Source organism: Choloepus didactylus, chromosome 10 (genome assembly GCF_015220235.1).
Source record: "Choloepus didactylus isolate mChoDid1 chromosome 10, mChoDid1.pri, whole genome shotgun sequence".
Taxonomy (NCBI): domain Eukaryota; kingdom Metazoa; phylum Chordata; class Mammalia; order Pilosa; family Megalonychidae; genus Choloepus; species Choloepus didactylus.
In genome coordinates, this window is record NC_051316.1 from 62,417,428 (window position 1) to 62,430,092 (window position 12,665).

A 12,665-nucleotide genomic window follows, 5' to 3' on the forward strand; every position below is an offset into this window, starting at 1 on the left:
ATCCATTCTGGGCCTCCATTTCTACATTTAAAAAATGAGTGGGTTGAACTCAATGTCCCTGAATTTCCCACCATGTTCAACAGTCTGAGATCACTTAAGACTTAGGATGAGAGGGGATAATTTTTTTAGAAGTCGGCTATCATCAAACCCTCCCTTCTCGGCCCTGCTTTTAGAGAGCTTGTGTACTTTATATAACTAAATCCCATCATTTGTTGAGAGAGCAAAGAGATATCATATACATAAAACAATTGATATCCAAAATTTGCTGATACCTGATTTTGAATGGCAGTTGGTGATACAAATCTGACTTAAAGATCCAGGTTGCAAAACAAACTACTTTATAGCCTTATTAATGCTATTTATAACTGTTCTTCCTCTCTCAGACTCCCCTATTGACAGCAGTATGACCTCTAGCTAAGTGCCTGAGCACATGAGAATAAATAGTCAATGTGGATTAATTCCTCAAATTAATTTCTCAAAATCTGGGGTTCACCTTACCTCCCTGACCGTCTTTATAAATACTTATCAGTGAGATTCAATGACAGATTAATTAAATCTCCTGAAGTAAGATCTGGTAAGAAAGAAAGACAAGGAAGGAAGGCAGGCAGATGGGCAGGTGGGAGGGAAGGATGGAGGGAAAAAAGAAGACAGGAAGCAAGGAAGAAAGGAAGGATGGCAGGCAGACTAGAATTATTTGCAGCAGTATCAAAGTTTTCTTATTATTCATTTTTATTCTTCTTATCTGAGAAAGTTGAATGCATGGTCTATTTCAACATTGCCTCATGCCAGGAATTTCCAGGAAATAAATTTGATGTTCCAAGCAATTCCCCACGGTTTTAAAAAGACATGAAGGAAAAGAAACAGCTGGCTTAAAAGCAGTCATAGTTTCCTCTTCATGAGACCCCAGGAACTGACACAGAAAGCACACACATTTGAGATGTAAGAAAAACAAGCACCACACAAGATGTGACAGTGTGATTGTGAAAGCCTTGTGGATCACACTCCCTTTATCCAGTGTATGGATGGATGAGTAGAAAAATGGGGACAAAAACTAAATGAAAAATAGGGTGGGGGGTGTGATTTGGGTGTTCTTTTTTCCTTTCATTTTTTATTCTTATTTTTACTTTTACTGGTATAAGGAAAATGTTCAAAAAATAGATTGGAGTGATGAATACACAACTATATGATGGTACTGTGAACAGTTGATTGTACACCATGGATGATTGTATGGTATATGAATATATCTCAATAAAACTGAATTAAAAAAACAAAAACAAAAACAAAACAACAAAAAAAAACAAGCACCAGAACCAAGCCAACACTCACAGTAGAATGGGTGCATTCATTTTTAAGGTTGTCAATTTCATAAGAATTCATGGATTCAGAAGACTTGTTAGATTCAGAAAGAGAGAAGACCTTAGACCAGGATTAGAGTCAAGGAGTGGAATGACAATGAGATAATGTGGAAATTGAAATTTGAAATTCTGATGAAAAATGATTCTGGAAAGAATTCAAGCATTTATCCAGCTGAATCAAACAGAAAGAAAAAAAAAAATCACTGTGCTATTAAGAATAAAGCCGAAGTTGAGATAAATTATCCAGATTGCCCTTTCTATTGATTAAATTGACTTACTGAGTAAAACTCTGCTCAGTTTATCAGAGCCAAAAACTAATAAAATCATAGTATATCAGATGAGAAAGTACCATATAGATCATCTTATTCCATCACACTATTTTGAAGTCAAGAGAGCCAAGGGTCAAAGAGTTTAAAGGATTTGCTTAAAGATGCAAAGCAGAGTCTAAACAGAACTTGTCCTTGAATTTCCTAGCTAGTTCATTCCACATAACAATTAGTTAAGTAATTGCTCAGAGGAAGAAAAGTTATTATTGGAAGAATTAAAATCATGGGAAAAAAAGTTAAAGAAAGAGAAGAATGTGGTTGTTCCATTTATTCAGTTAGTTTGGTTTCATCTTGACACCATTATGTTGAATATATTTAATGCAAAGTAGGTAAGATTAAAATGATCATAATGCCACAAGAACAAATGCCACAATGTTATGTGTGCTCTATAAATGATGATCTCTAAATACAGAATGTTTGAGGATTCATCATTTTTCTATGTTCATTGATATTTTGTATCCTTTGTTTAAAAATCAGTTGGAAAGGAAATACAATAAAACCTTTAATATTTGGGACTCTGATTTTAAATTTTAGTAGCATTTAGTTTAAATATATAATTTTTGAAAAAGCATCTGTTTTTTAAACCGAATCTTTAGAACAGCTGTAAATTGGTAGGCAAATCAAAGCACCTATTTCTAACTCATTCTAATTAAATTTCCCAATTTCCCTAAAGCATTTATACAGGCTATAGAGAAAGGACATGATTGAACAAATAAGCATGTGTGCTACCACTAAACTCTGGACAATGTATATCAGATGTCCAGTAGTGCCTATTATAGTTGTAAATTCACTTGAAAAGGAGAGTAAGGCTCTAGCCAGAGAATAATTATTTTGCCCCAAACATTGTTTAAAAAAAAATAGAATGTCTAAGTTGCCCAGCATTTATCAAAGAGAGCAGAGCATTGTAGTTGGCTTATTCCCAATATTGGTGCAATGGTTATTTTATATGTCAACGTGGGTAGGCTATGGTGTCCAGATGTTTGGTCAACACTTGCCTAGGTGTTGCTGTGAAGGTATTTTGTAGATGTGATTAGCACCTACAATCAGTCGACTTTAAGTAAAGAAGATGACCCTCCATAATGTGGGTGGGCCTCATTCAATCAGTTAGAGGTCTTATGAGCAAAGAACTGAGGTTTCCAGAAGAGGAGGAAATTCTGCCTCAAGGCTCAAACATCACCTCTTCTCTGAGTTTCCAAACAGCTGGCCTCCCCTATGGATTTCAGATTCAGGACTGCAATATCAACTTTTACCAGAATTGCCAGCCTGCCAGCCTGCCTGCAGATTTCAGACTTGCCAGCCCCTATAATCGCATGAGGCAATTCCTTAAAATAAATCTCTTTACACACACACACACACACACACACACACACACACACACACACACACGTCTTCTGGTGGTTCTGTTTCTCTGGAGAACCCTAGCACAAACAGTGTGATTATCATATTTATCTCTGGGGTACTCACTGAGGACCTCCACTATCAATCCTCCACTATCAAATCCGGGAGGGCCTTCAGCATCCTAGTCATCACCCTTATTTTACAGAAGAGAGAACATTCACACTTGTATAGCTAATTAGTAACAGCCTAAGGACTAGAATCTAGACCTTCCGGCTCCAAGGCAGATTCAGATCTTTTTCCAATACACCTCATTTGCTCATTAAAAAAAAAGAAAAGAAAAAAAAAGGAAAGGAAAAAAGTATCATGAAGTCTTACAAGTTGAGCAATATTTTTCACTATTAGAAATACTTTTTGTTTCAATGTCATAGAAAATCTGGCAAAATCAGTACAGAAATGTTTTCTGCAAAATATGTCTCCATGTTATAGGATGGTTAACATAATAATTGAATGCTTGATTTGGGGCTCCATTTTTATAATGTTGAAATCAAAGGCTTGCACCTTACTTAGAAAAGCATGTTGTGAATGTGGATCTTAGAAAAAAAAAATGTCCCGTATCCTCAAATATATGCTCATAAGTAGAATTCAAACAAGTAAAAGCTTGAGCAGTTATATTGGAATGTATTTATTTCTGGCATTAAAGCTCTCTTCTCTGAGAGTTTTCCATCTCTTTGCTCCCCTCCCTTGGTTCTGTTCTATGGGCACTAAGTCCCACCCACAATTTTAAACTTTTCCTCTATCAAACAACTCCCTGCCTTTCTACCCCCATTTTTCCCATTCTGCTGTTAGAAACAAGATTACAAATGAACGCTTCAATCTCCCAAGGACATTTATAACAAGTGAATTTCCTTCATTTGTGGAGTTCCTGTCAAAGCACTACCAAATCTTACAGGCTGCTCTTATAGGTCCTGCTAAGGCCTCTGCTCTTCATTCACAAATTCTTTCCTGGGGCTCATCTTCTCACAAGTCAATGCTTCCCACTCAAACTGCCTACAGCCTTGACAAGCAACGCCTGAACTAGACTGACAAACAAACCCAAAGGAGTGTCTGTAGAGCTAAGACATCAGCCAGTTCAGGAAATGCAGTGAGTCAAAAAATGATCCAGATTACTGACTTAGAGAGTCTAGCAGGTACCAGATACATTGTCCTGACAACTACTCCTGCAAACAAGTATGATTTTCTCCATTGTACAAGTGAGGGAACTGACCCTGAGAGGTCCTGCAGTGTCTAATTTTGGCCACTCTTCAAGTGTAGCAAGCCCATCCCTTATTGCAGAGCATCTCAGTTTAGGGGTAAGGTCCCCATACAAGCGAAGTTAGTCAGTACCACCCCCTGCCATTGACAAGGACACACCATTCCTCTTCCTTCACCTCTCCTGATTCTCTGATCCCTCTTTTTCTTCGTTCTTCTGCTCATGATATTCACCACAGGCTCCCATGTCTGTTAACCTGTTCTAGGCTCATTTTGTGGGCTGGATCATTTTAGACATTCTTTCCCAGAAAAGCGACACCATTATTCATGTCTTGACTTTCAAAGATATGTTAGCTAGGAAACCATGAAACTGGCCTGTTAGCTAATAAGTGTTGGAACCAGAATTAAAACCCATCAGGACAAATGGAACCAATTCAATCTAATACCAAAGTGTATTCATTCAGCTACTCCCTGTAACAGCTATAAGCATCAATCCCTTTTAATAGAACTACATAAATTAGCTTTTTAGGTTTTTTAAAAAGAAATGGACAATAATAATGTACATTAGAAGGGGTGACAGTGTGATTGTGAAAACCTTGTAGATCACACTCCCTTTATCTAGTGTATGGATGGATGAGTAGAAAAATGGGGATAAAAACTAAATGACAAATAGGGTGGGATGGGAGGGATGGTTTGGGTGTTCTTTTTTACTTTTATTTTTTATTCTTATTCTGATTCTTTCTGATATAAGGAAAATCTTCAGAAATAGATTGTGGTGATGAATGCATAACTATATGATCCTACTGTGAACAGTTGATTGTATACCATGGATGACTGTATGGTATGTGAATATATTTCAGTAAAACTGAATTTAAAAAAAAAAAGAAATGGACAACTGAAACAATTACTACATTAAAAATCAAAGTAATTAAATGCTACCCTTTTTATTTGCTTACTGAGTATCAAGCACTGTGCTGTGGGTTTTTCAAATATCTCACTTAATCTTTATAAAAATTGAAGTAGATACTATTATTATCTTCTTGATTCTTATAATTTCAGATAAGTATTTTTCCTTGAACTTTGTCTTTTTTACTTTAAATACATAACCCTCACTGTCAAAAAGATGAAACTCTAGAGATATCTTAAAAGACCTCAAGTGGGATCTGAAAAGACCACATGCAGAACTTTCAAAAGGTGTTCTATATACTTTAAAATTTTTAAATAGCTTGGATTATAGACATGGAACAAAAAGTAAATGACATTTAAACAAATTCATTCAATTTGAGGACAATCCTGCTGAACAATTAAGTATAATACTTTATTTTTCCATTGCTATAAAAAATGAAAACTATGCTTCATAAATGTGCAGGTAAATTGGGTACAGGGAAGGAGGTTTGTATTCTGCATTTATTTCCAGATGAGTTCAGATTACCTCTATCCTCCCTAAAATCTTGATTACTGAATTTAAGTTTTAAAAACAGAACAGGGGCTCTATGACAACAATAGAGTTGAACAAGCAGTAAAGACATTGCTCACATTTACACATCCACAGCCACACTGACTTCAGTATAGGCTGGGTTAAACTAGGGGCCAGGGGAATGGATAGGGATTTCTATATTGATAAGAGAAATTGCTGATGGAGACATAATCACCAAGTGAGGAAGAAATGTAATATAATTTTAAATTTGCTAACGAAGAATACATATATTTTTTAAATTAATGCAAATATAACTGGATACAAAGATACATGCATTGTATACCTCCAATCTAAATGCATAACACATAACTATCAGGTTGAACTGCTAAAAATTGCCATTTTGAAGATCAGAAATTATTGAATACCATACTTATATAAATAAAATAATGAATAAATAAATACATAGATGAGAAATAAAAGTTATTCCTTATAATACAATGCTAATTAATAAAGGTATAAGGAATGATAGAGTTAGGAAATCATCAATGAATGTTTAGTAAAACTAGTGGAGGAAGGTTGGATGATGGATGAACAGGATGTTTACATGTTCTTAAAATATCTCTCCACATATTACTTATTAATTACAAAGGGGAAAATGGTAACTGCAGAGTGGAGAAATCTGACAGATGCCACCTTAATCAGTGATCAAAGTTAACATAATCCTGGGACAAATGGACACTGTGTGCCTCCTGATGTAATGCACTAAGAGGGACTTTACATCACTTCTATGGTATTTTTTACAAAAAGTATAACCTGAATCTAATCATAATGAAACATCAGACAAACTCAAATTGAGGGCCACTCTTTGAGATAACTAGCCTGAACTTTTAAAAAATGACAAGGTCAGGAAAGAAAAAGAAAGACTGAGCAAACCATTCCAGAGTAAAGGATTAAAGGAGACTGAAGAGACATAACTATAGCGTATGATGCTCCCGGATTATATCCTGGACCAGGAATAAAAATATTATAAAGGATAATATTGACAACTGACAAATGACAACATATGAATTTGGACTGTGGGTTAAATAATGTCTTGGATCAATGACAAATTTTCTGATTTTGATAATTATACTGTGGTTGTATAAGAAAATGTCCATTTTCTTAGGAAATACACATTATAGTATTGAGAGGTAAAGAGCATCATATTCCCAACTTACTCTCCAGTAGTTCAAAAAATATGCAAACATATAAAAATACAGAGGGAAAATATTAAAGTAAATGGGGCAAAATGTAATTAGACCAAGATTATATGTTAAAATAAGTTACTGGGAACTTTTTGAAATTTTAGCCATCTACAACATCATATGGTTCAGTTAAATATAAGTGAAAATTTAATCAACTAGAAACCAAGTGAGGAACTAGAAACACCTTAGTAAAATAACACAATTAGAAGTATCAAGATCTAAGTATGAAGCTGGATGAAATTCAGTCAATATATAAGGATGCTGATGATATGGTCAATAACTGACATTCTTACAGCAGATATTGCATTTTTAAAAACATATCCTTTCAATAGTTCTTTGGCCCAAGACCCAACACAGGAAATTATCTGAGGCAGTCAAGTGGGACTTCTCCAAATGAGTAGTCACGTAATTGCTTATATTGTATCTCACTTTTTACTAGGGTTCATTGCATGGAAAAGTAATTTATCTCCATAAATATGCTTCATAAGAAAAACAGAACTGTTGTAATTCTTTGCCAAGTACTCCTGGAGCAAAAGTAAACTACTATATCCAAAATGTGAAAGATCTTTAAAGCTTGAAATCCCACTGTCAAAAATGTACTCTGTGAATTATTTTCATAAAATTAAATGTAAAATGAATACTGTCAAAGACCTCAATTCTGGGTATTTTCCTACAGCAGTCAAGCAACATCAAATTACTAAGCATTGTACCTATTGGTCTTCCTAATAAACTGTATTCCCCAGTGCACCACATGGCACTTAAGATTAAGGGTAGAGATACTGCAACTTCACTAAGTACTTTCTGAAATAGAAACTCACTTCAAGGATGGATTTAATGCTAAATGCATTCATGAAAAAAATGGTAGTAGTAGCAACCCATTGTTTTTTTATAAACCTAAAAATTAAAAAAAAAAAAAGAAAAAATGCAAAATTAAAACCACCCATATCTCAGCATGCAAAGATAATGTTACTGTTAAAATTTTGGTAAATTTCATACCACTATAAATCTATGTAACTGTCCATCCATTTATTTACTTTTAAAATAAGTTATTCAATTACATTTTATTTGAAATTTTAAACAAATGTAATTTAAAGTGTTTTATTGTTATCTCTATTAACGCATTTCTTTCTTTCAAGCTGGTGTCATGTGTTGTATTTTTTTTTGTTTGTTTCATGTTTCCTTCCCCACAGAATGAAACCTACTTGAGGGCATGAGCTCTATTTTAGTCATCACTATTCCTGTGGAATTTAAAAATAGTGACCTGATCATATTAGGTCTTAACATATGAACCGAAGGAACTGTTAAGCTGAAATAGAAAGCCATTAAAAAACTGGGCCAGGTAAAGCAAAGTACAGAAAATCTCATGTGCTATGTACGAAGTCAATTATTAGACTACAAAAAAAGGCTGAGATAAGTATGCAATTTTAGGTTTTCATGGGAAGACAGAGTCTCTGCATATATTCATTTTATTCAAAATTATAAATGAATCCAGAAATGATATTGGCCCAGGAAAGGTCACCTTCTTTGAGGTTTGCATTGGCTCTTCATGTCTTTTACATTTTTATTCTCCAATGCCAGTATACAGGAATGGTTACATATATGGCAAAATTAAAATGTGGGCCCCTTTGTTCAAAATTATTAAGAGCTTCTGGATGGTGACAGCAGAGCATTAGAACAAGCTCGGGGCCCTTCTAAGCACAAGGCCCTTTGCAACGGTGTGGATTGCACGTCTACAAGCCAACACTGGCTGTACAAAAACATCCAACCGTAGTTCTTCATACTCTTCCTTGAGCTAAAAACCAAAGATTCTCATGCAAAGTCAGTATTACTTTCCTAAAAACTCGCAAGAAATGGAGCAGAAAGAGAACCTGGAATATTAAAATTCTTCTCAGACCTGTTACCCAAGTTCTTTTCCTGCCCAGTGCACAGATTTCTGAGGATTATATTCATTTTTTGGGTCTACTTTAAAAAAAATTTTCCCGGTTCTTAGTCATGCAACGAAATGCTTGCAAACTTTTTCCGAAAGGAGGGAGTGGGGGGCTTTATTACATTCCAGTCTCCTTTGACTGTTTTATTTTTCTCTTACGTGCTATGTTCATCTAAGTTTTAGCTACCCAAAAAAAGGGGGCTTGAGGGGTTGGGGGGGAGCTTTCAAGACCATCTCAGTCTCCAATGCACGAAAATCCCTTTTGTAAAAAATTCAAATGCACAGAATTGACTCTGGCCTTATAAGACCCATTATTTTTAAAAGCATTTCATCTCAGAGTGCAGCCTGAAACATGAGCCTTGCAGTGGGGTGGGAACCGAGGAGGGAAGTGGTAGGGAGGGAGGAAGAGGGAGACCAAGGCCAATAGGAGAACCCGCCAGAGGTATGCTGGGTTATAATTAATGGCATGAGGTTACAACTTGCAGCTGACATCGGTTACAGTAAAAGGTCAGCCTCCAGCTGCAATTTGCATTTACTGATTTGGAAGGGAGTTGCTGCAGTCTTCCCTTCCCCCTGCTGCCTCTGTTGGCTCTCTGATCCCAGTTTATTTCAGCAAAGATTCTTTTTCACTCTTTACACAAACACCGATCCATGCTCATGCCCACACTCTCACCCACATACACTCACTCCCACACACTCGCACAGATGCACATGCACTCAAAGACAGACAACGCTCCCAGGGCTTTTATAGTCAGGGAATCGCGGCTTTTGGATGCTGCTGCCAAAACCAAACACGTCCTTCTGCCAAGTCCCCTCCCTCTTCCAGTGACATTTGGAAGGACAAAGGGGGCAAGTTAGAACAGGCCTTACTTCCAGCTGATATGATAGTCACTGCTGAGCACTGAGCAATTTTGGTGTCAAACTCATTTATTTAATCTGAAGTACTCAAGGCCTTGAGGAATCTCTGTCTCCGATTGAAACAAAAAAAAGGAAAATGGCGGTAGAGGAGAGGAGAGGCTGGGGAAACAGCCAGCTGGAAAAATCCTGGGGCCCTATCCTATCAGGGCTGGTGCACACATATTATCCTTGGAGCTGAGTGCCAGGGATAGTAGGATTTCTGTCATCATGCTCTGTCCCCCCTGAAACCAATCCTTGCAGACATCAGTGTCCAGTGGACTCCCTTTGGCTGGCAGGTGTAGACATCTGCCTGCTGCTTTTCACTCCCACCCCACGCCGTCCACCCTGCACCCCACCGTACCACCCACAGCTCCCATGGGCTTCCTTCTTCTTAGTCCACATTCAAATCTCCCAGGATTCCATCCTAATCATTCCCAAAATCCAGTCATTTATGAACCAACCTTCATGTCTTTTGATATTTCCAATTATTACCAGTGCTATTATTTACTTAATATTTTTCTTTTACTAATTCAGTTGTTTTGTTAACTTACATACTTGTTGTTTTTTTAAATTAGAGAAGTGGTAGGTTTATGTAAAAATTGTGCATAAAATACAGAGTTCCCATGTATCACCTTATTAACACCTGAGTTAGTATAGTACATCTGTTACAATTGATAAAAGAACATTTTTATAATTGCATTATTAACTCAAGTCCATGGTTTACCTTAGAGTTCACTGTTTGTGATTTTTTAAGGAAACATTTCATCACTGCTAATTGGAAACCAGTATCACTTGCAAATAAGAGAAGAAAATATTCAAAATAAATACTTAATCAGAACAATATTAAAGCATTCATTCAGAGGCCTCTAAAAGCCATCTTGTTTAATATCTATGATACCCTCCCCCTCTTTGGACCTGCTATTATATGGGCCTATCTGAGCCAAGTAGCTAATCTAATCAATTTATGTGAGTGAAGGTATATCCATTAATTATTTCTTTAACATTTTTCCCAGATAACAGCTCCCTATTCCCGGATGCCTTTCTGGTCACTCCAGAGAAAAAAAAAGTCAAAATCCCCAGAATAAAGCCTTTTAGCTCCTTTGCCTAGAAATCCTCTACCTCCCTTCTCCAAGCTTTACTCTTAAAGACTGAGGACACCTCACATGCTAAGCAGGGCCAATGGGAAATACGTTTTGGATTTTATAGGTTGCTGCCTAACCCACTTACAAATAACCTGCCATAAGTATTTGACTTTTCATTTATTACGGTATAAACATGCATCAACTTCAAACAAGCTCTTGAGCCTGGTGCTGAGCACTAGAGATACAGATTCAGAATTCACAGCTGAAGAATTGGGTTTAGGGTATCCCAAAAACCTTTAGTTTTATTAAGTCTGATGACCGTCACAGGTGATAAAAGACACTATTTCAACATTCAGCTCACGCACAACTTGGGGTTTGAAATTCAAGTTCCCCAAGCAGAGTGCCAGGCTTCCTGGTACAATGGGGATCATCGCTCTGATACTAAGAATAGCCTGGCCCCACTCTGAGCATCCAGAGCCTGTCAGGAGCTGGGATATCCAGCTGATGGATTGCTCATGGTCGGGAAAGGTGGCTGCACACATGGATGGGATACACAAGGCAGCTCGTAAAACTTATGAGCCATGTTCTGTGGTGTGACCTGGGTGTGGGATGGTTCAGCTTCAATGGAGGGATAATTAAAAACAATTAAGTGTTGCTGGAGAGACAGCAGAATTCAGCTCAGACTTCAGGGATGTGCAAACCTGGTCTGGGAGAGGGCCAGGAGCCCAAGGCCCTCACCTTATTTACTCCAGGGAAAGAAATGATAATAACAATAATAATAATTAAGATTGTTGAGTCTTCATATCGGCTGGTTGGTGCCACCAACAGGGTGTCATCTAAGGGTGTCTGAAAAACATCATTGCCTTCCACGGTGCTAGTCCTTCGGCCTATTTGAGGCACCCTGTTGGAATCCTTCCCTGAGTTCCCAGATAATTCCTGGGCAAAAGAAAAGGAACTATTACACCCACAAATGGACTTCTTTCTCTGATCCCTTGATGTCACCTTAAGGAGAAGAGCCTGAGGGACTGGGATAAAGAGCAGAAGAATTGGTCTAAAGAAGAAAGAGTGGTAAACAAACAACATTAAGGACTGGCCGCTCTGTGTAGAACTGCAAGAGCCATGGAGCTATGGGGAACAGGATTGAACAGACCGGGAGAATCCTGCAAAAGCAAAGGGTGGGGGTTGCTTTAGGACTCTGGCCAACATAAATATGATGTGTTGCTTTTGTTTCTTACGAAAATTGGGAATAATAATTCTCAGAAGGGGGTTGCCGGCACCTGGTAGAAGATCAATAAATGGTAGCTGCACCAATAGTCATCTATAGTTATGATTGTATTACTATTAATATTATAATATGTAATAATTGTTTTGGGTCCCTCTTGTAGCTGTAACTAGAGCCTTTTTCTTTTGGGGGGAAATGTCAACTGTTCTCATGCCATTCCTCTAGAATGAGATAAGGAAAAGGGAGGCCTGGATCAAGATAAAATATTCCAAAATCTTTGTGTAAAGCAAGAAACTAGAGATTCTGGATACCTGGGATCTTTGCTTTTTGCATTTCCGAGGGCAAACAAGAGCAAGATCTTATATACATGGTTTTAGTTGCACACCATCACCACCAGCTTAGTGTTTAAGGAAAAAAAGAAAAACAAAACAGAATGTGTGTATATCATAGCCATCAGAATATATTGCTTGTGGTATTCCTTCTGGACAAGAAAAACAAAGGTAAGAATTTATCCAGCCCCACCCCAGATACCTCTATACCTGTGCACTTCAAGAGCTACTAACAACTGTCAACAGAGAAGACGGAGCCCTTTGTCTTACAAGCATAAAT